The following is a 24913-nucleotide window of genomic DNA, read 5'->3' on the forward strand; positions in this document are numbered from 1 at the left end:
GGCCTAAAAGCTGGTGTTTTCTTCTTAGCCTGGGCTACTAAGTCTTGGGAGAAGGCAAAAGAGAGAAAGAGGTAGAACTTATTTAAGGGGATTTGTAATGAGAATCTGTGGGACGTGTAGCATTTTGTGGCTTTGGTGTTCAAGGATTAGAAGAGATCTGGTTCAGGGATTGGTGAACATGTCATCTCCTGGGCCCACTCTGATTAACTGGTAGTGGTTCCAAGAATGCTTTGCTGAAGATTCAAGGCTCGGCAGCAGAGACTAACTGGGGCTCTGCTCTCCAGACTGCTGTGATCGATTAGTGATTCCTGTCATGAGCAGCTGCTTGAAGGGGGGTAGTACCAGTGTTATTTATGCCCTATGATGCCCTAGGTATCTCTGTTCTAGGTCATTTTCCCTAAAGTTCACTTCGTGTGTGATTAAAGTGAGGAGGCTTGTCCAAGGTCACATAGTCCCAAGCAGCATATGGACAAGAACCCACGTTTCCCGACTGTCTCGCATTTGATACCCCAGCACCATAGGTTAGGTTCCAGAGGAGCAGAAAGTTGTCAGCTTTCTGATGAGCCTTCTTTTTCTTTTCTTTTCTTTCTTTCTTCCTTTTTTTTTTAAATGTTGTAGCCTGATTTCAGTTTTTTTCCATCTGGAGACTTGCTTTAGTGTTTGGAGAAGCAGAGGGGGTGGATTTCAGGTCCACAGTGATTCAACAGATAAACAGAAATGCAAGCTCCGTTTTCCCATTCGTGAGGTCCGCTCTCAAAACGTCTCTTAAGCACGGAGCACGTGCCGGTCATGGCCTTTCCCACGGCAGAGCTTTGCCCTTGGCCTACTCCCGGGTTCCACTCTCCCGATCTCTGCGGATGCCTGTCCCCCCGCCCCGCTCCCTGACACTCTATGAAATGCTTTTGGTGGGGGCTCATGCATCATCATTCCCTCTAAGGCTTCAGAAGCCTCACCTCCTCTTTCTTCCTGTTTTCTTCCTTAATGTTTTATCTCTCAGGTATTCATGCTCACATCTTAATGGTTGTGCTTACAAAGATAAATACGTTTTGCCTCAGACCAAGAGCAGTTTCTGCCCTGACTTAAATTTCAAAGTCTGCAAGAGTGGCTGGATGGAAGCAGGGTAGAGTCCTCGGCTTTATCCTGGGAGCCATAAAAGTTTGCTAAGATTTTATTGCCTCCATCAAGATGAAAATGGGATTCCAAGGCTTCAAATATGATAGATAAATAATAAGGAAAACTCCGGCTTTTGTCAAAGCCAAGTTCTCTTTACCAGTTTTATGAGTCTTCCTATCATGCCTGCACCATGGCGTCTCTTTCATTCTGATGCCAGACAACCTTCTCTGGGAATTTGTGCAAAACTGGGGCCAGATAGAAGATTTTGGACAATTGGTAAAACTCGGAAGAAGCCTGATAAATCATGTTCTTGGGCCATAACTCACTTCCAAACTCCCTATCCATCCCTCAGTTCTTGCCCGCCCCCTTCCAGCCTAATGGGGATGGGCATGGAGAGCTCCAGTAGCAGGGAGACCCAGGCTGGGTTGGGATTCTGGGGTTGTGAGGGGTAGGGCAGTATAACAAGCAGGACTGCAGTTGCACGTACCAGGCAATCTTTCATGTTTGGGGTGGCTGGAATCCTTTGTCAGCCTTGAATGGTGTCTTCAGTAGCCAGCCACACAACTGCAAAGGGCTTCACTTCCATTTCCATGCACACTGCTCAGGGGACCTTCACGGCTCACCTTCTTTAGAAAGCAGTGCTGTAAGGAGCCCAGGTGCTGTGCTGGGTGGCCAAGAAAACACCCTGTGAGCGCTCCCTGGAACTCGTTTCTGATTTGAGTGCTTGCTTGGTGGGAAACTGATACAGACATCTCGCATCCTGGCAGTAACAGAGTCCTTGAACTTGCCTTGCTGCTGCCTCCATTGAGCAGCCTTGCTCAGTCCTTGCAGAGTCCTTGAGCAGCCATGCTGCTGCCTCCATTGTCCTGGTGGAGGCCCTGTGACCTCCTCCTTCCTCCATTTATAGCAATGGCTGTGTCACTCTCCCCATTTGCTCCATCCCCTCCCTTTGGCCTCCCCTTGCATGCCACTGCCAGATGCCCCTTGCCTCCTTAAAGCCAGCTTTGCTTTGGTTCCCGCATGGCTCAGGGACCTTCAGTAGCTTTCCATGTCCTCAAGCCCAGACTCCTTATGCAGAGGGTCAGGGCTCGCCATCCTCTGGCCCCTACTCTCTTGCCAGCCAGTCTTCCCACTCTTCTGCTCCACACACGCTGTGTGTTCAAATCCTGCTCACCCTTATGGTGCAGTGCAGGGTCCTCCTTCCTGTGTAACCCAGCACTCTTGTACCCTATTCACGTACACTTGTGTGGGTGACCTGTGCCCTATTAAAGGCACTGGCCTAATGGTTCAGGGCACGGGCTGTAGAGCCAGCCTGCCTAAGTTTGACTTCTGCTTTGCCAGGTACTTGTGTGACCTAGGGCCAGCGACAGGAGCCAGTAATAGTACCTACCTCAAAGGGATAGTATGAGGACTAAAGAAGCTAATATTTATAAAGTGCTTAGAACCGTATCTGGCACAGACTAAATATTATATAAATTGTTTGTTAAATAAATACAATAAACTTCAAGTTCCTTGAGAACAGGAAACATGTATTTTAATATTATAATCACCTTTGTCTTATACTGAGCTAAGATAAAATCCTGAGCCAGATTGCTGTGAGAATGAAATTTAAGAGAGAAAGAGAGAGAGGGAGAGGGAGGGAGGGAGGGATAGAATACATGTGAAAGCATGTATTTGTCGTTTGTTCATTCAACTGATATTATTGAGTATCTGGAAGTACCAGGCTCTGTGCTCAATAGTTGTTAATGATCAAAATGGGATGAGATATGGTCTCAATATTTAAGGAGCTCACCACAGTCTAGGGGACAGGACAGAGATGTAAGTCTGTATCTGAACATGTTGGCTCTTCTGATCTCACCCCCATGTTACAGATGAGAAAACCAAGGCATAGAGATTTTCTTAGTAACTTAGGCAAGACCACATATCCAGTAAGCTTAAGAATTGGGATTTATTTATTTATTTTTTAAAGATTTCTTTCTTTATTTTATTTTAGAGAGAGAGAGCGTGAGGGAAGGGGCAGAGGGAGAGAATCCCAAGCAGACTCCCTGCTGAGTGCAGAGCTGGACACAGGGCTTGATCTCATGGCCCTGAGATCATGACCTGAGCTGAAACCAAGAGTCAGACGCTTAACTGACGGAGCCACCCAGGCATCCCCAGAATTGGGATTTAAACCTAGATTCCTGTGACTCAGTGGCTCAGGCTCTTTCCACTGTACCATGGTGCTTCTTATTCAAGAACAAGTGAAGGAAGAATGCCTAAAATAAAAAACACAGTAAACAAGAGGTGTTGGTGAGGATGTGGAGAAAAAAGGAACCCTTGTGCACTGTTTGTGGGAATGTAAACTGATGTGGCCACTGTGGAAAACCGTATGGAGGTTCCTCAAAAAATTAAAAATGGGATTACCATATGATCCCATAATTTCTCTACTGGGTATTTACCCAAAGCAAAGGAAGACACTAATTCAAAATGATATATGCACCCCCTTGTTTAGTGCAGCATTATTTACAATAACCAAGATACGGAAGCAACCCAAGTGTCCATTGATAGATGAATGGATAAAGAAGATGTGAGATATATATATATATATAATGCAATATTACTGGGCCATAAAAAGGAATGAGATCTTGCCATTTGCAACAACATGGATGGACCTAGAGGGTCTAATGCTAAGTGAAATAAGTCAGTCAGAGAAAGACAGATACCATATGATTTTACTCATGTGGAATTTAAGTAACAACACTGACAAAGAAAATAAAAGGAACAAAAACCAGAACAAACTGGAGTTTGCTAGTGGGGAGTGAAGGGGTTAGGGATAGGTGAAATAGGTAAAGAGGATTCCGAGTACACTTATCTTGATGAGCACTGAGACACGTATGTTGAGTCATTATATTGTGTACCTGAAACTAATATAACACTCTATGTTAATTATACTTCAGTAACAGCAAGAGAAAAGGATGAGTGAAGGAAGGAATGAATCTGTGAAAGAATGAACTAGAAGATCTCAAAGACATGGCTCCAGGAAGAGAAACTCAAAGCAGGGATTTGCCATAGAGGGTGCATTCCACATCAGGTTGGGCGGGTAGTAAATCCCTGAGGCCATAACCATTTGTCCAGTCAAGCATTGACTATGGTGGACAAGTAGCACAGTTTCATTGTTTCCCTTTTTGGGGCCACCTCACCCCTTTTGTCACACTCTGATGCCCTTCCACCATTTCTCTCTGAGACAAAGTTGGTTTTATTTCTGTCTCCTTTGGGTCGTGCTGAGAACAAGAAGTGAATGTGACGATGGATGGAAAGAAATACTTAACCATTTGCTTTTCAATCTGCTTTCATCATAATGGGCCCATTGGAAGGCTTCTGTAGGTACAGGGACAATGTCCATTGGGCTTCATCAGCCACTAAGTGATCAAGGTGTCAGGAAACAGTCTGGAGTGAGGCTGACGGTTTCCAGGGCAACCACGGTTTGCCTCAATCCTGCGCACACATGCTTCTCTCCTTTCACAGAGGCATGTGTTTATTTATTATTGGTTTCACCCGGGAATACCCGAGTGGTTACGTAGGTGCTGTCTGTGCTTCCGTTGCTGAGGTCACTCTCAGTTTGGACATGGACCCACAGGTGGGCGGTTAGAGGCACAAGATTTGTCCCATCAGGAAAAGCTCTCCTTTAGGCTCCCAAGCTTCTGCTGTGTGTGAGCATGATGATGGAGATCCCCGGGGTGGGGCATGTTAGAGATGTGGATCTAGACCCATTAGAGTCAGACACTGTGTAGGGTCCTGCAGTGAGTCACAGGCTTCTCTGGAGGGCTCACGGTGGCGCATGTACCTTTCATCAACAGATGGCTTGCTGCTCTCCCCTGGGGAGGCCCGGGAGCTGGCCGAGAGCGCGTAGGCTTGAAGAAGCTCCAGACCTAGGCTGTCCGACATGGGAGCCACTAACCTCAGGTGGCCATTGAGCACTTGAAACTTGGCCAGTCCAAATTGATGTGTGCTGTAGGTATAAAAGCTAGTATGAAAAGAAAGATGGAAAAATATCATGAATACTTAATAATTTTTGTATTGATGGCATCTTGAAATGATCACATTTTGGACAACCTATCTAGAACCTAATTTAGGTTAAATAAACTTCCTTATTAAAATTAATGTCACTTGTTTCCTTTTATTTTTTAAAAATGTGCTCTTAGATGGGTAGTGGCGAGGATTATACAGTGTGAATGTACTGAATGCCACTCAACTGTTACTTAAAAATGGTTAGAATGATAAGTCTTACATTATGTATATTTTACCACAATTAAAAGAAAGCAAAAAGCAAAAAAAAAAAAAAAATGTCTGATGGGAAAAGGACCGTCTCTTTTAGGTCTCTTTCTTCAGAGTCTCGATCATTTTTCCAGAAGTCCCCAGGACACTTCCCTGTTTATCTTATGGGTCAGGAGTGAGCTACAGGTGTCATCCTAAACCAAATGTGGACAAAGGAATGAGACCACCCGATTGGCTCAGACTAACTAGGTCGACCAAGGAGTGAGGCCAGGATCTCTTGTGGTGAGTTACCCATATACTAGAAAAAGACCAAGACTTCTGAAGAAGGAACAGACGGGAAAATGGCAGCCAACACTGCAACCTTAAAGGAAAATGTATAAGAAAATCAATGTATCTGAGCATTAGGTAAAAGCAATTTGAAGATTTCCTTCCCCATTTGGAATATTACTGTCTCTAAATCTGTTTTTGGTTGTAAGTAAATCGGTTAAGTGTCAAAAATATGTGCCTCCTACGAAATTTAAAATTACATATGTGGCTTGTATTGTATTTCTTTTGACAGCGCTGCTCTCTAGTATTAGTGGATAAAGGCAGGGTCTGGGCTCTTCTCTCCCCTTTACAAACTTTGTGACCTTGGACAAGCTGCTTTGCTATGTCTTGATTGCTTCTTCTGTATAACGGGAATAACACCTATTTCATCGGGTTATGAGTGGAGTTGATACATGTAGGGCACATAGAACTGTGTCTGGCACATAGGAAGAATCTAATGAAGATCAGCTCCCACCAGGCACTGCATGGGGGCCAGTGGCTGTTCCAGGAGCCTCCAGACCCTCCCCAACCTGCACACCACCGCTTCTTTGGCAGGCAGAATGCTGACTCTGACACACAAAGGAATCACCCCAAAGGGAGCTTTTAATCAGATGTGATGGTGAGTGCTTGTTGGACTTTTCCTAGATAAATGGCCTTCTCCTGAGGCTTGTATTAGCTCCATGGGAAATAAAGAGGGAAGAAAAGGTCCACAAATAGGAAACCCTTTGTTGGGTGCCACCTCATTAGGACGGGTCTAACTTAACTGAACTCAAGCCTATTGTGCTCACTTGTGTGGTTCCAGGAGAAGAAGGTGTTTGAAGCCAGGTGGCCCAGCGTCCTTGCTCTGAGTCCCACTTGAGACCCTTATGACCCTTTGTAGGGGTTTGTGGCTATCAGGAGGGTGTCTTGAGGGTATCTGCGGGGAAGGAAGGCCTGGATTTATAGTTGTTTCTAAGTCAACAGTTGAAGAAAATAAAATCACAAGTGAATGTGTGATTGCCTTCACAATTATTTGGGACCAAAGGCATGCATGCAGGATTTGTTGGGATCTCCAGCGGATGTGGGGATGTTCTTCATGTCATTGAACCTTAGACTGCAATGATTAGATCTTGAAAGACTCTCATCTCAATTCAAATTGCTGCCTGTTGGGGCGCCTGGGTGGCTCAGTCGGTTAAATGTCTGTCTTCAGCTCAGGTCATGATCCCAGGGTTTTGGGATCGAGCCCCATGTTGGGCTCCCTGCTCAGCAGGGAGTCTGCTTCTCCCTCTGCACTCCCCTCCCCTGCTTGTGTGTGCTCTCTCTCTCTCTCTCTCAAATAAATAAATAAAATAAAAACAAATTGCTGCCTATTGCTTAGAGAAGTGCTGCATTGGTGCTAGAAGGCTGCATAGGGAGTTCTGCAAAGACAGGGACTGAGGCTTGGGGGGGGAGCAGAGGACGTGCCAAGTTTGCATAGCAAATTAGCACCAAGCATCACACTTTTCCTGAAGGAGGTTTCTTTGTATTTTCTGTAACTTTCCATCATTTTTTAGCAAATTTCTCCCTATTTTAAATTACTCCTCTTTCCTGTTTTCTCTTTTTTCTTTATAACACTCATAGTTTTCTAATATATACTCTGCTTATTCATTTTATTTATTATGTATCTTCTCCCATCCCCACTAGACGACATACTAGCTCCATAAAAGCAGGGATTTTTGTCTCTTTGGACCACTGCTGTATCATTCGTATCTAGTTCCTGGAATACAGTAGGTGCTGACCCAATGAATGTTGAATGAGTGGATGAGAGCCTAATGGGGTCTCATAAGTCCATCTTGGTGTAAGTCATCTTTCCTTGGTTGTCTAATTCAGAGCCCCTCGGAGAGAAATATGAATGCCATTTTCACCCCAATGGAACTCTAAGGTTAGAAAGGCATAGAGTTGCTCAGGACTAAGCTATCAATATTGACTTCCTAAGAGGTCCTAAGGTTGGGACTGAGTGTCCTCAAGTCATTTCACATTGTCATGCCCACTATTCTGTTTAAAGTAAATAGGGTGGATACTTGGCACATCTTTCCTTCCAAGCGGAGGCATCTTTAATATGAAGTACCAGCAGGGATTCACTAGGTTAAGGGGAGAGGAACAGATGTTCTGAAGGAACGGACTGCTAGAAGCAAAGCTGTGAAGACCAACATACAAGATCCTTCCTTCAGCTGACATTCATCTGAGCACTTACAACATGATAGGCTCTGGCTGGATGTGGATCTATGACTTGCTCGTGAGTACTTTTGAGGGACGAAACATTCATGAGTAGGACACTAAGGAGAGAAGGATGCACATTTTTTGCCAGTTCCTGAAATGTGCCTTCATTCTTTGGCAAGGTAGGCTGAACAAGAAAGTAATGCTGGAAGACAGTCTCTTCAAAGGAGCCATGCTTCAGGGCTCCAGATGAAAGGACTCCTTTGTAAGGGAAATGAAGGAAGGAAACAGAAGTGATTCTGTGGTTGAACCATAGGCTGAATGATGACCTTAGATTCCAGGCTGGGTTTTCTAAAAACTTTTTTTTTTTTTAAAGATTTTATTTATTTATTTGACAGAGAGAGAGATAGCTAGAGCAGGAACACAAGCAGGGGGAGTGGGAGAGGGAGAAGCAGGCCTCCCGCCGAGCAGGGAGCCCGATGTGGGACTCGATCCCAGGACCCCAGGATCATGACCTGAGCCGAAGGCAGACGCTTAACGACTGAGCCACCCAGGCGCCCCAGGCTGGGTTTTCTAAAGAAGACTCATGGGGAGGGGGACCCACTGAGATGGAGGGCTCTGTGCGGAAACCCAGGGGCAGGAAGGAGATGCAGTGTGTAGGTCTTTGATAGAGACTGAATATTCTTTGTGTTGGGCATGACAGGAGCCTGGTGCTGAATATGACACCTTTAACCTAATAAAGACCTTTCAAATGATGTTCTAAAATTTCCACATATTTTTGTTTATACACACAGTCATTCTTTTCTCCCTCTTCGTTACCCCAGCCCATAATAAACGGTACTATTTATTAAGGATTTATTAAGTGCGGCGTTTGGTGCCAGGTGCCCTCCCTCTGTTACCTGTAACCCTCACATTCCTGCAATGGGGTGGAATGTTCATCCCCATTCTAAGGACTCTACAGGTGAGGAAATTGCCTTGGTAAGTGGCAGGCCTGATGGAAATGCTGACCCTTGTAGACGTCAAATGTTTTCTGTTGAAAAATAACGTGGCGTGGCGTTCTGGGGCAGGGATGTGGGGCGGCTGGCGCATGTGCTGGATGTAGTCTTGACGTGATCTTATCTCATCAAGGAAGCAGTTAGCGGGAGGTTACAGACCCTTTAACTTCTGTACTTGTAAATCTGTAACATAGCTTTAAAAGCTTTTAGTGCTAATCTTCCAAATTAGAGGTCACTTTATGACAGTTGCTCTTTATTTCTCATTTTATGGTTGTCATTTGGTTGGTTGACTATTTTCTTTTCTGCCTACCTATGTCTGATTTTCTCTGCCTCCTAGATGCCTTCTTAATCACTTCTCTTTTCTATCACTCTTGTTTTCTCTGCCTATATATTTATTCATCTGTCTTCTTTACTTTTCCTTTTTTTTTCTCTGTACCTATTAGTATTCCTGAAATACCCACAGGAAAGAATTCTTGTATTCTTCTTGTTAATTAAATAGAAGGAAGTTTTGTGCTTTGGTTTAAAAATTGATGATTTTAATCCTTCTCTCTTTAAAATACAATAACATTAGGTTGCTTTTTTCCTTCATTAGAACCAGAACTATTCTCTACTGGACAATGGTCTTTGGTCGGGGTGTGTGGATCACAAATCTCTGTTAACTACTCTCGTCGAAGAGTTCTTACTTGGCCTGTTGTCTTTCTCGGTTATTTATTATTCAGTTTAACATAGAAATCATTAAACAGACAGTGTTTTCTATCTACGGTGTCAGGGGAAAGCCTTGTCATTCCCCAAACATCAAATGAAACAATGCTTAGGAAGCAAGAAGTTCTCAGTAGAAACCAGACAATTACCAAGGGTGTCATCTGTACCTCATTTTGGTGTTTGTAATTGAACAGTGAAAATGAAGGTACATGTAGGGGCCATGGAATAAGGCTTTTAATTTGAATCAGAGGATGGGGCCAAGAGCTGTCATTTACAACATTATACAAATAGTTCTACAATGAATAGTAATTCTGTCTTCAACTTACTTCCTTATATCCTTCCTGCCAAGTGATCACCATAGATTAGTGGGTTTATAATGAAGATAATAGTGCCTTATATTTGCACATAGTACTTTTCAGTTGTCAGCATGCTCTCTCTCATAACATTACCTTATTTGGCACTTGAACATCTCACATGTCCTAAAAGGAGTGAGACCTGGAACTAAGATCTTTCCTTACAGTGTGGAAGCTGGAGATCAGAGAGGTGATGTCAGTTGCCTGATGACATACAGCATACCAGTAGTGACAGTTGACCTAATCCTGGTCTCCAGATTCCTGAGCCAGTTTTTTTTTTTTTTCCCCCTGAATGCATATGGCTGGAGGGAGACATCACACGAACATTTGTGCTGAAGCCAGAGAACAGGGAGCTTGGCAGAGTGAGCTCTCCAGCTTGGTGGCCCTCACCTTAGCAAGAGACAATTCTTTCTCTCCCTGAAGGCTCAAGGCAAAAGCAAATGTCTTAAATATTTCGTAGCTAAGCCTTTGCCCCAAGACCTCAGGTACTTGTGAGATGAGGATGGGGTCGAGGGGAAGTGCAAACACGTGGTCTCCAGAAGAGCAGCGGCCTCACCACCTCGCCGAGGTCTCTGGGAACCCTTCCGCTTGGAGGGGTGAGGCAATGCATTTTATTGTCATGGCTCATTGACTTCTGGGCACTCTGGGGCTGTGGTGACCAGTGTCGCTTCAGGTGGATGAGGGCAAGCATGTTCAGAACCGTGGCTTCTTTTCTCAGACTTCAAGCAATTTAAACACTGGGGACTTCTTTAAACTTAGTAAAAGAAATAAAGCTTCTTTGCCTTTGTACCCTAGGATTGGAAGCTCATCTGCTTCAGGCACTAAAAAGGGCAAATGCTCATTTAAGGAAGCTATTATATGCTATCAGTGGCTTTCCATGCTTATTGAGAGCTCGCTAAGAGTCAAGCAGGGGGTGAAGTACTTAGTGGGCCTCCTTTAACCCTCGTGCCCAGACCATGAGGCAGACACTGTTAAAACTGCTGTTTTATGCCAGGTTCAGAGTGGTTGAGTAACTTGCCGATGGTTGCACAGCCACTAAGTGGGCTGACTTATGGCCCCTCCTCCCCAGGATCTCTAGTAGGAGAGATCTTTTAAGGCAGTTGCTTTCATACTTGTAAAGGCCCAGAGCTCTGTGTAAACTGACAAAAACCTAGCTGCTTGGATTACAGGGTTGGGTTTGGGGGGAGGCTGGAGCTCCACCTATGCCCCCTTCTCTGGAAGCCCAGGTGGGCCCCATCTCAGATGATGCTGCCTATCAGGCCTCCACTTCCCTCCTCTAAAATCAGGAGGAGTTCCTGTCCTCGAGGCACAGAAGACCAGCAGCCATTGCTCCTTGGCCTACCTCTTTTTCCACAAACAGGAATCACAGAGGGATTGTCCTTGTCCTTGGAAGTGGGACAGGACGCAGGCCTCCTTTGTGAGGCTGCAGATGAGACTGCTGGAGATTCGGGTCCTTCGCAGCAAGGCCCTTGCTTGGGAGAATGCACAGGTGGTAGGGTTCTGAAGTAGAAAAGGCCATTCTGGGTGCAGGTTGGGCAAAGGTGACCTGGGACTTCTAAGGCAAGCTGGTTCTGCCCCAAGCGGGCCAGGGAGGCTGCCCTGTAGTGCACTGTGGGCAGACCTGCCTTAGATCCCACTTGTGCCCCCTTCTTTTCCGGCTGCCCCCTCTGTGCCAGGCTCTTTGCCAGGCTCTGAGCAGGCCCGAGAGCGTGTGGGCTCGGCCAGCTCCCTCTCTTCTTCACGTCACTGCCTAAAAGAACTTACTGGCGTTTTAAATCTAAATGTTACAACTCCTCATTTGAAAAGTGAAGCATTTCATGTTTGGCTTTTTTTTTTTTTTTAATTAACTTAAAAAAAAGCTTATGCAGCAGTTGATAAAATAATTATTTTGGAATTGGCCATTCATCTTCTAGAAAAAAAATGTTTCTCTTTCGTTATTGGGAAGAGCTTCCTCTGCCCTCAGGGTGCTCTTCCAAATAATGCCTTGAAGTGACCATCCTTCATCATTTGTGTTTATCTGAACCATTGAAGGCCCTCAGTGACTCTTTGGATAAAAATGTGGGTACCGTCAAATTGCAGGGTTCCCTCGGTGTGTTTCATTGCCTCATTTGTTTCTCCCCTGCGCCGCCCCCCCCCCCCACTGTGCCCAGGACTGACTGTCCCAGCTATGTGGGGAAAGTGAACCTGGTGGCTTTTGTGGTGGAGAAGGTCTACAGATCCCACCCTCTACCTGAAACTTCCTAGACCCCATTGGCAACCAGCTGCCTGATTCTCCTGGAAGGGGGAGTTGCCTGTGGGCAAGTATGGCCACTGAGGCGGTCACAGCCCCCCACGTGCCATTTTCCTTACCCTGGTCTCTTGGCCATGCCAGCAGTAAGAGTGCCTAGGACATACAAGGGCCAGGACCACCACCTGGCTGGGCACATGGCATCTGGGGAACACTTTGGATTTAGCAGGCAGTGAGTCTTGTTTTCAGACATTTATTCAATCCACAAACACAGGGTTTGCTGTAGGTCGGGTTCTGGGAAGCAGACTCTGAGGCAGAGTTGAGTGTGTGCAGGATGTTTACTACAGAGTGTCCATGGGCCCAGTGCCCATGCGAGGAGTGGAATAGCATTGCCCAGAGCGGGGGCTGTGATGCAGACCTATGGCAGCCTCGGCCAACCCCATGGAGACAGCTGGAACCGAGATGGTCTGCCAGCGTTGTCCTGGGATGCGCTGACGTGGGCCTCTATTCCCCAGCCCCAGTCAGCCATAGGGAGTGGGCTAGCCCCAAAGGGCATGCTTGGGCCAGGCAGTTCTCTTTGGCTGAGCATGCCTTAAAGAGGCTTCAGACAACCCTCTCAGCAGCTGGGCAGCAGGTCACTCCTGGAAGGGGGGGGTCTGTGTTCATCATGGTTGTCTCTTGGCAAAGGCACTATGGCAAGGCACTGCGGATAGAGTCCAAAGGCTTGGTCTCTGTCTTTTAAAATGCTTGCAAGTCTTGTGGCTCAGACGCCAGTGTGATGAGTGCAGGTCTGGAGGGCTGTAGCTGGTGCTGCTCAGTAGCCCCAGGCACACGCCTGCTCCTCCACAGCCTCAGTGCTCCCCTTGGTGCTGCTAGGAGGTGTATGTCAGCGCCCTGCTTGCTGATGAGGAAGGCAGGGCTCTGAGATGTTGAGGACCTTGCAGGGGACAGACAGCCAGTAGGGGAAGGCACCAGGATCCAAGTTCAGGTCCAACTCTGAAGGTTGTGTGCCTCTCTGTATTCAGAATTGCCCCTGAGTTGGGAGGCGGGGCCAGCAGGAGCCACGTGACTGTGGGAGATCGATCCCCTCTGCTAGCCTGCCCACACCCAGGCTCACCTCCCTGCCTTTGCTCCTGCCGTTCCCCCGCCCACGAGGCCGTTTCTCTACAGTTCCTTCATGAAGATTTTCCCCCTTCTCCACCCCACATGGCTTCCTCCTCGCCTTGACGTTTCTCAGCTGGCCATAATTATGTTCTCTGGTTGCAGAGAGAGACTGAGAGACTGCACCCTTACAAAGGGCAGGAATGTTGTATGTGTGCTGACTTAGGCCTTCTGTGAGATTTCTGTGCTCACGGTCTAGGAAGTTTGGTGTGGGTGGCTTCCTTTCCCCAACAGAGACACTCTAACCCCCCTTTCTGGGAATCGGGATGTTGTGAAATGCTGGCAGCCACTCAGCCCTTGGGGTCATGGGCAAAGCCACTGTCTTGCCCACCAGAAGCCCAGCTGGTAAAAATTCTCACATCTGTGCCTTCTTAGGGGTCTTTACCTGCCCTACCTTATGTTCCTGAGAGGGGGTGCAGGGCAGACCAGGGCATCAGCAAGTCTGAAGGACTCTGACGATCCCAATGTTTGCTGATGGGGGAGGTTGGCACAGAAGTCATCTGAAAGCAGGTTTGGACAAAACCCAAAGGTTCCAAGGCCTTGACATCCAGCCCCTGTGACCTACCACTTAATCTGATGGCCAAGGATGTGTTAAGAGGGAAAAATGTGTAAATGTTTAGAAAGCAGTGGGTTGTGAGCTGTAAATGGTCCCGGCACGTTTATAAGAAATGAGCAGGCCAGAAAAGAAACCCCAATAGCTTTTTTTTCCCCCCTTGGATAGAATTACCAAACTGATGGATGGAGGGAGTGTTCTGGTTGTTAAATATTTAGGCCTCAGGAGTCTTTTGATGTAGCTCAGCGTGACAACTGCTTGCAAAGTGAGCTCAGACTAGCTTAAATTAGCTCAGGGCCATGTGTTGGGAAAGAGAGGCTAGTGGTTGGAGTAGATTCCCTCCATGATTGTTTACTGTCCAAGAGTTCAGGACTCTGGTTTGTCTCTGCTCATTCACTCCCACACGTGGTACTCAAGGTCTGGGTGAGTGTGGAGGAGCATCAGGTCAAGGAAGCTTACTTATCATGATTCTCAATCAGGTATTGACATACACTGAGACCAATCAGTCTCTCTCTCTATCCCCATCTGCTGCCATCTGCCTTCCCCAAGGCCTTCCCAGCATCCCGCCACAACTGCTCCCTGGTCACTGTGTATGTCCCCTTCCTCCTGTCCCCTGTCCTTTCTGCCACCCACAGTTCCTTCAGCCAAGTATGCTCACATGAACCTTCAGGGGCAAGCTCAAAATGGCATCTCTTGCATCAAGTCTTCTTGGACCCCACAGCTAGAAGCAATTGCTACCTCTTCTAAATGTCATTTCAGCCAATTAGATCTAAAGTGAGTGGGAGCCATCTTTGTTCTGGGTTAGCTGGCTGGCTGAGGAGGCGGAGAGACGAATGGAAGGAAACACAGACAGAGGGATGAGTGTAGTGTCTCCTGATTAAAAGCCACCATGCTTCAGCTTGCTTAACCTCCTCGGTCAGTGGGACTAGTGGTGCCAGCACCTGGGTCGTGCTGTGTGAATTAGATGGAATAGCGTGGGATACCTGGGGCTGGAGAAGTCTTAGCTGCTGCTGCTGTTGTTGTTTTTGAAAATAACTCCAGAAGATGTTCAACCCTTTGAGGAAATTATTCTAAGGGTTTGTATTAAACTCAAAGATTCCTAGGGCTTGTAGTTCACCACCTAGACCCACTTCCTTATGTTACTGGCAAGGAGCCCGAGCCCCAAAGAGGGACGGGAGAGACTTGCCCACACTGTCAGGGTTGGTGGCAGGCTTGGTGTCAAAGTAGAATTTTCTGAAAGTTAAAAATGTGACTCGGACACATATAGCCTGTGCACATGTCAAAAATTGCATTTAGCTCCTTAATGGGGGAATCCACATGATATCAAAGTGGAGGCATAGGCACTGGAGAAGGAATGTTGGGATAAGATGGCTAGATTAGACACAGATCTAATTAATGGTTTCCAGGGCAGTAGAATCATCACTTTGGGATTATTTTTTTTACTGAACAAAAATCGTTTATCTTTCTACTGGGCAAAACCCCACACGTGAACATGCAGCTTCACAGATTCTGAGCCTTTAAACAAGCCAAACAAAGGTGCCCTCCCCTAGATACTGAGACATCCCTAGGGAAGGCTGTCAAACCACGCCCTAACTATGACATTGAAAGAACATGCTGCCCTTCTTGTGCCTTCATCCTGACAATAGAATGAAGTCTTTCCATCAAACTCATTATCTCCCTGCCTCCTTCTGCTCTCTGTACATGTGCACGCATGCACAGATCCTGGGTCCCTGCTTCCATTCCCTCATGGGTGACATGAAGATCACGCCACCTCCCTTGTGGGCTGGGTGTGCTGACTTACGGCTTGGAGCTGGGCAGGTCACACAGTCCTGGCACTGGGAGAACTTGACATCTACAGGAGAGGCAGACTTGTACAAATAACTGTGCCACCATTTGGTAATGGCCGTGATAGGCAAGAGCAAAGAGCTGTGGGAGCCTAGGCAGAGGGGTACCTTGAGTAAGGGAAGGGAGTAGGGGAAGAGACAGGAATGTTGGATAGGGGATCTCTAAGCCCCATAGAATGGAGTCATTCGTGGAAAGGGAGAAGGGCACAGAGCCAGCTTGGCCGAGTAAGCAGCATAAACAAAGATTTGGGAATAAAAAGTAAGGTGCTTTTCACTTAATGTGTATTTGTTGAGCTTCTGTCATGTGCCAAGTTCTGTGCTTGGCCCTAGGATACGTGCAGAGAGTGGAGGAGATGGAGACATTTATCCATGGAGCAGAAAACAAGTCCTCTTTGGAGAGTTTGCAAGAGACTGGGGTCTTAGGTACATTTGGGAGGAGGAAAAGGGGGACCCAGTGGAGTGAAGACAAATGAGCCTGGAGAAGTGGGAGAGTCTAACCTTTAGCTGAGTGATGATATGGATGATAACCCTTGACCAATTCATCTTTGTCCAGAACCTTCTCTAGGCAAAGCCCGTGGCTGACCCCCTGGGTGAGGCAAACGAGTGTAAGCACCTGGTGAACTCCTCAAGAAGTTGATGATTTGGCTGGGAAAACAGGCCACACTCACAGAAAGAGCTAACAATGTGCAGTGGTGGGTATGAGAACTGTTTGCTCAGGCTCTGGGTGAAGGAGAGCTCTTTGTGGCGTGGGTGGTCAGGAGGAATTTCTGGAGAGGAGACACTCCATCAAGAGTCGAGTAAACAAAAGAGCAGACAGGGCATTCTAAGCTGTGAGTGGAATAGCTGCCCACAGAGACCTGGAAGCAGGGAGATTTTCCAGGGGTCTTGGTAGAGGAGTTTGGATAGGTGCGGTGGGCAGGTGGTGGAGCACCTTGAGTCTCCAGCTGAGAAACTGGAAGTCCATTATTATCCCAGGGCTTGAACGCCAGATGCTCACAGGGACTGGGAAGCTCATGTGATGCAGGGAGGGGGTCTGGTTGGGGGGCTTGGTCAGCACAGTGAGAGTCTTCCTAGCTGAGGGAAGCTGTCTTGGAGCTCTGGCTGACTGTGAGGGAAGCTGTTTTGGAGCTCTGGCTGACTGTGGCTATTTGGCTAGTTTGTGATATGTCAAGGGAAGTCAGAAATCTGCATTTTTGTGAAGTCTGCTGGTTTTTTACATGTTGTCTGTCAAAAAAAAAAAAAAAAGTAAAAAAGAATCCCTCCATGGGTCAAGAAACAGACATGTGACTTCTCTGTAGGCAGTGTGGTCACTGAAGGTCCTTCCAGGCTTGGGTGTCACCAGGCAGGTGGCAGAGGGAACATGAGGGTGTTGACCTGGAGAACTGAGCAAGGAGTGGGCAGCATTAGGGTCAGGCCCTTGTGCAGTTACGACCAGAGCAGACCTTACCCTGACCCAGAACCACAGACCCAGAACAGAAGGGTACATAAAGGAAAGGGAGTGAGGTGCCTGGTGCAGGGTTGGGTGAATAGTACAAATCCAGTTTCTTACTTCTTTAAAGAAGCCTGGGTGTTGTAAATACTGCTGCAATAAACAGGGGTAAATATATCTTTTCAAATTAGAGTTTTCATATTCTTTGGGTAAATATCGAATAGTGGAATTCCTGGATCATATGGTAACTCTATTTTTAATTTTTTGAGGAACCTCCATACTGTTTTCCACAGTGGCTGCACCAATTTACATTCCTACCAACAGTGCACGAGGGTTCCTTTTTCTCCACATCCTCACCAACACTTGTTGTTTATGGTGGTTTTGATTTTAGCCATTCTGACAGGTTTAAGGTGATCTCTTATTGTGGTTTTGGTTTGCATTTCCCTGATGATTAGTGATGTTGGGTATCTTTTCATTATTGGCAATAGCCAAGATATGGAAGTAACCCAAGCATCCATCAATAAATGAATGGATAAAGAAGATATGGTATATATATATATATATAATGGAATATTAATTAGTCAGCCATAAAGCAATGAGATCTTGCCATTTGCAACAACATGATAGACTCAGAGGGTATGATGCTAAGTGAAATAAATCAGTCAGAGAAAGACAAATACCATATGATGTCACTCATATGTGGAATTTAAGAAACAAAGCACATGAACAAAGAAAAAAAGAGATTAAAAAAAAACCAGACTCTTAAATATAGAGAACAAACTGGTGGTTTCCAGTGATGGGTGGGGGGTTGGGGGGAGGGGTGAAATAGGTAAAGGGGATCAGGATCATTGTGGAATCACTATATTGTATACCTGAAACTAACAATTTATATCATTAATTATACTTCAATTAAAGCCTGGGTGATGCTGGCCTGTACTTGTGAGGAAGGCAGGGAATTTAACCCTTAACCCAAGTGAGCTTCTTAGAATGGCTCAGGGTCTTCATATGGTGGGACTGTGAAAAGAGCACTGGCCTGGGAGTCAGGAGATCAGGCTTATAGAAGTCACTGCTGTTTACTGAGTACCCTCTGTGTATAAGGCACATCATGCTCATTCTCATTAATTCTCCTAATTCTCCAAGCTACCCTGTGAATTAGAGAACACTGTGACTCCACTTGCTGGAGGTCTGCTTGTTTGACAGAGTTGGTCAATGGCAAGGCTGGTATTGGAAGCCAGGTCAGATGGATTCCTAAGGCCAACTACTTTTCTTATGGATCCCACTACTGCTCTGGCCCATACCGAGTCCCTCCTCAAGCTCCATATCTAACCCATTGTGTGACCTTGGATAGGTAATTTCTGTCTTTGCACAAAGGGGCAAGAGAGGAAACCAAGGGCTTGTCCGGTCCAACCTCAGCGTGTTGTGGTTCTGTACTTGAGCCCTTTGCATGTTGGAATTCTATGATTCCAAAGGTCTTTGAATGTTTCACTTCAAACAAAGAACTAGAAATCAGAGATATGTCATCCTCAGATAGTCAGGAGCAGCAGGGCTGAGAATGAACTTGGCAGCCCTGTGGGAAAGGATGCATTCTCGTCATTCTTGCAAGGGCTTTTTGTATGAAATAGGCACATGGATGTCTAAAAAATAGGCATTCTAGCATGGCTGTCACTGAGGCCCCCAACCTGGAGGCCTAGAATGCAGCTTTTGCTGTTTCCATATCTTTCTGCCCTTCTATTCTCTATGAATGTTCACAGTCCCCCTGCCCCGAGGACCTGCAGTTTCAAAGAGAAATATTATTGATGCACCGAGTCTATTTTTGGCTGACTGGGGTTGGTGCACATCCAAAACGGAAGCATTAAGTTTTATATCCATTTTTATCTACATCTGCTCCTCTCTCCCCCAAACCCATCAAAAGATAGAAACAGAACTTTCCTCACATCGCATTCAGTTGGTTCATATTTTGGAGGCCAATATGTCAGGCCCCACCTTGCTGTAACTGAGACATGCATTTAACATTTACAAGGAGCCACAGAGAAAGACAGAGGAAAACTTCCATTTGCCTTTAGAGAGTAGAGGAGGGTTTTTCTCTTGGAGCTGTTATATATGGAGCTGTTTTTCTGACTCAGCAGGGGAAGGAGGTGGTTATGAAAGCAGAAGATGTTCCCTTGCCATGAAGCAAGTATTTTGGGTCATGGATCTTATTGATCAGACGTATGCATTGGACATTTCTCATATGCACACACATATTTTCTGTCTTGTGCTGTTTCAGTAACTTCCAGAGAGACTTCTGAAGACTGAAAACTGCTGGAAGATGGGCTTCTGGAATCTTGCTCCAGTTCTTGGCGTGGGTGGGGAAAGATAATCCTCAAGTATAGGGGATGTGTTGGGCTGACAGAGAGAGTTTGGTAAATCCATCAATCAAAATTCTCAGTGAGATAACCCCTGTCCTTGGGTTATTATAATGTGTAGTGGGATTGGGAAACAATGGACCTATGGCCTTAAACAGACTGACATAACAAGTAGGGAGCCAGAGCCATGGGAGCCCAAATTCTCATAAAGCCTTTGTCTGAGTCTAGAGTAGGGGTTTCACACCTGGCTGCCACTTAGAATCTCCTGAAGAATTTCCAGTGCCTTAGCCCAGCTTCAGAGATTCTTACTCAGTCGGTCTAGGTGGAACACAGGCATCCGTATTTTATAAATATTCCCAGATGACTTCACTGTGATTTCCATTCTAGAGCAGTATGCTTCTCAAACTCTGATGTGCAGGGAAGTTACCCGGGGATGTTAAAATAATAATTCTGAAGACCTGAATAAATGGAAGGATATACCATGTTCATGGACTGGAGGACTCATCTATAAAGATGTCAGTTCTCCCCAGATTTCTTTATAGATTTAATACAATTCCAATCAAAATCTAAGCAGGACTTTTTAAGGTAATTTCTAAAATGTATGTGGAAAAGCAAAGTAACTAGAAGAGTTAAAATAATTTTGAAAAGGAATATATTTGGAGGAATCACACTACCTGATTTTAAGACTTATTATAAAACTATAGTAATTAAGATGTGGTTTAAAATGTGGTATTGGCAAGGGAATAGACACACAGGTCAATGGAACAGAATAGAAAGTCCAGAAATAAACTCACAGCATATATGGCCAAATTATTTTTTGACAGAGTTGCGAAGGCAATTCAATGGAGAAAGGACAGTCTTTTCTACAAATGGCCTTGAAACAATTGGATATTCAAAGACAAAACAAAAAACAAAAAACGAAAAAAAAAAAAGCAAAAAAAATCCTTGACCTAAACTTCACACTTATACAAAGTTTATTCAAAATGAACCACAGAAATAAAGTAAGACTATAAAACTTTTAGAAGAAAACATAGGAGAAAATCTCTGTGACCTTTGGCTAGGCCAAGAATTTTTAGGCATGACACCAAAAAGACGATCCATAAAAGAAAAATGGGTCAATTGGACTTCATCAGAAGTTCATGATAATCAAAAACTTTTGTACGGCACTTGGGTGGCTCAGTTGGTTAAGCATCTAACTCTTGATTTTGGCTCAGGTCATGATCTCAGGGTCATGAGATAGGGCCCTTGTTGGGTTCTGCACTGGGCATGGAGCCTGCTTAAGATTCTCTCTCCCTCTCCCTCTGTTCCTCCCTCCCACTCGCATGTGTGCTCTCTCTCTCTCCCTCAAAAAATAAATAAATAAATATTTTTAAAAAAGATTTAGAAACTTTTGCTCTGTGAAAGACACTATTTAGGAATGAAAAGATAAGCTACATACTGTGAGAAAATGCTTGAAAATCACATGTCACACAAAGGACTTTGTATAGCCAGGATATATAAGGACCTCTCCAAATTCAAGAGCAGGAAAACAACCCAATTGAAAAATGGGCAAAAGACTTGAACAAACACTTCACCAGTTGTCAGTGCCTGACAATTTGTGTAGTGCTTCTTTGGAACTACAGAAGTTAGGAGGGTCCTAAGGAAGATACAGTGAATTATTCACCTCAGCCCAGTCTGTCAGAGTTTTATTCTTTTCTCCAAGTGCTTATGTATTATTGTTGTTGTTGTTGTTGTTGTTGTTATTATTTTAGATTCTCTGCATTTATGTGGGATCCTGGGGCAGGGATTCTTCTGCTGAGACTCTGGGAGGTTATGGTTATAGAGTGTGTTAGTGAAAGAGCAAGGAAGAAGCTGGTTTCCTACCTACCAGAGTGCCCACGATCCCCGTGAGAGGCATGTCGAATGGCTAGAGCCGTCACAGAGCACAAAGCACGGGAATTAGGTTCTCAGGACTCTTCTGCGGAGGAGGCTACCAGCTCACACAGCAGGGTGAAAATGGCAGGATAAAATGCTGGATGGGGGTACAGTAAAAAAGCAAGGGGAGGGAAAAGAAGAGAGAAAACAAAACTGTGACTGTCAAGGGTAGGTTTAAATACAGAGTGAAGGGTGCATCTTTGTCAAATGGAGGGTCTATGGGAAACCATACTATCACTTACTCCTAGTTTCCTTTTCTCCCCGCACCCCCCAACCAGAGGAGAGACTGCACAAACATTCCAGTGTTGAATAAGAGGCTTTTTAGAGTCAGAACATCTGGGCTTCAGTCTGCTTCAGCTGATACCTACCTTATTGAGAGATCTTGGACAAGTCAATGAAAGCCTTGTCTCTGGAAGTCCTGGGAAAGAGTATCTGTGTTGCTTAAGGTTTGGGAGTGGAAGATGTCTGTGAATAACCCTGCAGTGGATTGTGGTGCCTTCGAGGGAGGCAGTGAGGAGGCAGAAGACAAGGTGCACCTGTTTCCTAGGTTGGGGTCTTGGGACGTGAAGTTGTGACGTCTCTGTCATTTTCTCCAGGTACCACTGCCCTCAGTTGTGCTTTGGTTGATAACCTTAGTTGATTCTTCTATGCAGATGGCTCTTGAACCTCAATTTTCCTGGCAAGTACTCCTCGACAGTACCTTCCCTTCTGCATGCAACTCCAATTAATCCTCAGTTAAAATGCCCCAGAGACTGAAAGGCTTTTTTTCCCTTGTTCCCTTTTTTCCTCCTGAGCAGATTGGATTTTGTGCAGCTCCATTGGAAGAGGAGTCAGTTTTGAAAGCAGGTTCAGATTCTAGCCCAGTTCCTATTTATTTATAGCACAAGTTATTTCAGCAACTGCTGTCAAGTAAAAATTCGGTTTAATCGGAGGCAGGTAAACATGCCAATTCCATTTCTTGGCCTAAGCCACCCTCTATGCTGGGGTGGAAGCACGATGTCATGCTGGGTCCGACCCTGGCTGCCAGGGGGTTGAGGACCAACACAGTTAGGAGTTGCTACCCAATCAGACTTGGGCACCCAGCTATTGCCACTTATGTCATTTGGTAGAAAAAGCAAGAAGTTATGAGCCAGAGGTTCCAATTCCGGTTTGGCCACTTGCTGACCCCATGACTTGTAAAAGTTACTTAGCTTCTTGGAGTCAGGATTTGCTCATTTTATTTTATTTTTTAAAATATTTTATTTATTTATTTTGAGAGAGGGGGAGAGAGAGAGAGTGAATGAGCACAAGTAGGGGGAGGGGCAGAGTCAGAGGGAAAGAGGGAGAGAGAGAATCTCAATCAGACTCCATGCTGAACGTGGAGCCCGACGATGTGGGGCTCGATGTCATGACCCTGAGATCATGACCTGAGCCCAAATCAAGAGTCGGGCGCTTAACTGACTGAGCCACCCAGGTGCCCCAGGATTTATTCATTTTAAAGTGGCAGCATTATTAACTACAAATATAAATGAGCTAATGTAAGCCTCCAGTACCACGGTTGGTTGCAGTGGTTTCTTTGTGGTTCATGGAGGTTCTTTGAATGAATGAAGTTAGACATTGGGGAATTTAATGAATACATGAACACATTTGTTCAGCAAGGATTTGTTGAGAATCTGCTAGGCATCAGATACTATGCAAGCTGGTGGGGAAAATGAGAGATTGTCTCTAGCTTCACAGAGCTTATGTGGTAGGGAAGGAGAGGACAATGAGCGCAGAAATGTATAATCATGCATGTTAAATAAGTCTGTTTTTAAAAGGTCTGGAAGAGAGAAGAGGGTGGGAATAACCTGCATTGGGGAGTAGTCTGGAGAGTTGTCTTGGAGGAGGCAGCATTTGAGCTGAGACCAGAATGGGGGTGGGGCGGGAATTCACTTACACAAAAAGGAGAAAAAGCATGTGTCCAGTCCCGAGGCAAGAGAGAGCTGCACATATTCAGGGAAGGAAAAAGAAGGCCAGGGAGGTCGAAGTGTGGTGAGCAAGGATGGGTCTTTCTGAAGCAGGCTGGGGAGGAAGGCAAGAGCACCCAGGCCTCCCAGGCCACAGGAAGTATTTTACATCTTATCTGGGTGCCACTGAAAGCCATAGAAGGGCTTTGAGCAAGGAATTAATGTAATTCTATTTATTAGGACCAGATGAGGTTGAATTGAATAAAAGGTCATTAAGAATACAGGGGCGCCTGGGTGGCTCAGATGGTTCAGCGTCTGCCTTTGGCTCAGGTCGTGACCGAGCCAGGGTCCTGGGATCGAGCCCCACATTGGGCTCTTGGCTCAGCGGGGAGCCTGCTTCTCCCTCTCCCTCTGCCTCTCCCCCTGCTCATGCTCTCTCTCTCTCTCTCTGTATCTCTGTGTCTCAAATGAATAAATAAAATCTAAAAGGAAAAAAAGAATACAGATGCCATTTTTATGGGAAGAGCTTGCGCACTCAGTGCTGAGGGCCGGCATAAAGTAAGGGTGGCTGTTGATGATCGTCTTTGGTTCTTCCTGTTTCTGGTCCCTGCTGTGGAGCTGGGGACAAGCTGATGGATGCTGCAGTCTCTGGGGGCCGTGGCGTTCTGCCCCTCTGAAGCCATAGACCTTCCCATGACCCAGTCCCATTACGCCTTTGGGTCTGAGAATTCTCAGGAGTGGGAATCCAAAAAATGTCAGCTGTGTGGCCTGAACTGGAATTCCAACTTGATTTCATTCTACTATTGATTGGAAGAGAAACAAGGAAGCTGTGGTGTCAGTTGGAATAAACTGGGTTGAGGAAGCTCACCATGTATTTTTCAGAAAAAAAAATTCTTAAGAAACTGAAACTACTCTCAATATTGTAAGTCACCTTGACAGCACAAGGATTAGAATTGTCTGGTGCTTGGCCTAGCCATCTTGGTGCTCATGGGTACCCACTGGGAGATGGCTCAAGCTAAGCCAGCCCTGCCTCTCTCTTCCCACTGACAGGAGGACCATAAAAACTTGAAAAGGGGACATATGCCCCTCATCCCCACTTCGGCCTGATCTGGGGAGTGGCAGGGACCCTTTATAATATTCCTCCTCTATACAAACAAGTAGCATGGGGAGAGATTTGTCAGAGGCCCATTTGACTGATGCATGTATTTTTGTAAGCTAACCATCCAGGGGAGAGTCCTTTCTAACTAAGAAGAGGGGCCATGGCAGAGAAAGCTAAGGGAAGCTCAGGCAGGTGGACCACAGCTCCCATGTCCTACAAGGCTGCAGCTGCCCCATGAGCTGGGTGACCGACCAGGTCTGAGGCAGGGCGTCAGGCAAGGTCCATCCAAAGAGCATCTCAAATTTATTGAGAGTGCTCTCTTTGTGCTCTGCCCTTTCCCCATGCCATCCCATGTATCCTTCCCAGTGATGCCCCATGCCTTCAGATGGAGCAGCTGAGGCTCAGGGTGGTTACATAAAATAGCCAAAGGCACATGGGCAAGAAGGGATTAATATAGACTGAATGTCCCCCCCCCCCGCCCACATTCATATGTTGAAACCTAACCCCTAATGTGCAGG

The 24913-nt window shown here is 45.8% G+C and overlaps 1 protein-coding gene across 17 annotated transcripts in view; it reads left to right on the forward strand.

The window, feature by feature from the left end:
* The window catches only part of KCNMA1 (potassium calcium-activated channel subfamily M alpha 1), a 712149-nt gene that overhangs the window by 216916 nt on the left and 470320 nt on the right, over positions 1-24913 (forward strand). The window lies entirely within an intron of this gene.

This window comes from Leptonychotes weddellii, chromosome 6, assembly GCF_054177405.1.
Source record: "Leptonychotes weddellii isolate Sample4059 chromosome 6, ASM5417740v2, whole genome shotgun sequence".
NCBI classification, from domain to species: domain Eukaryota; kingdom Metazoa; phylum Chordata; class Mammalia; order Carnivora; family Phocidae; genus Leptonychotes; species Leptonychotes weddellii.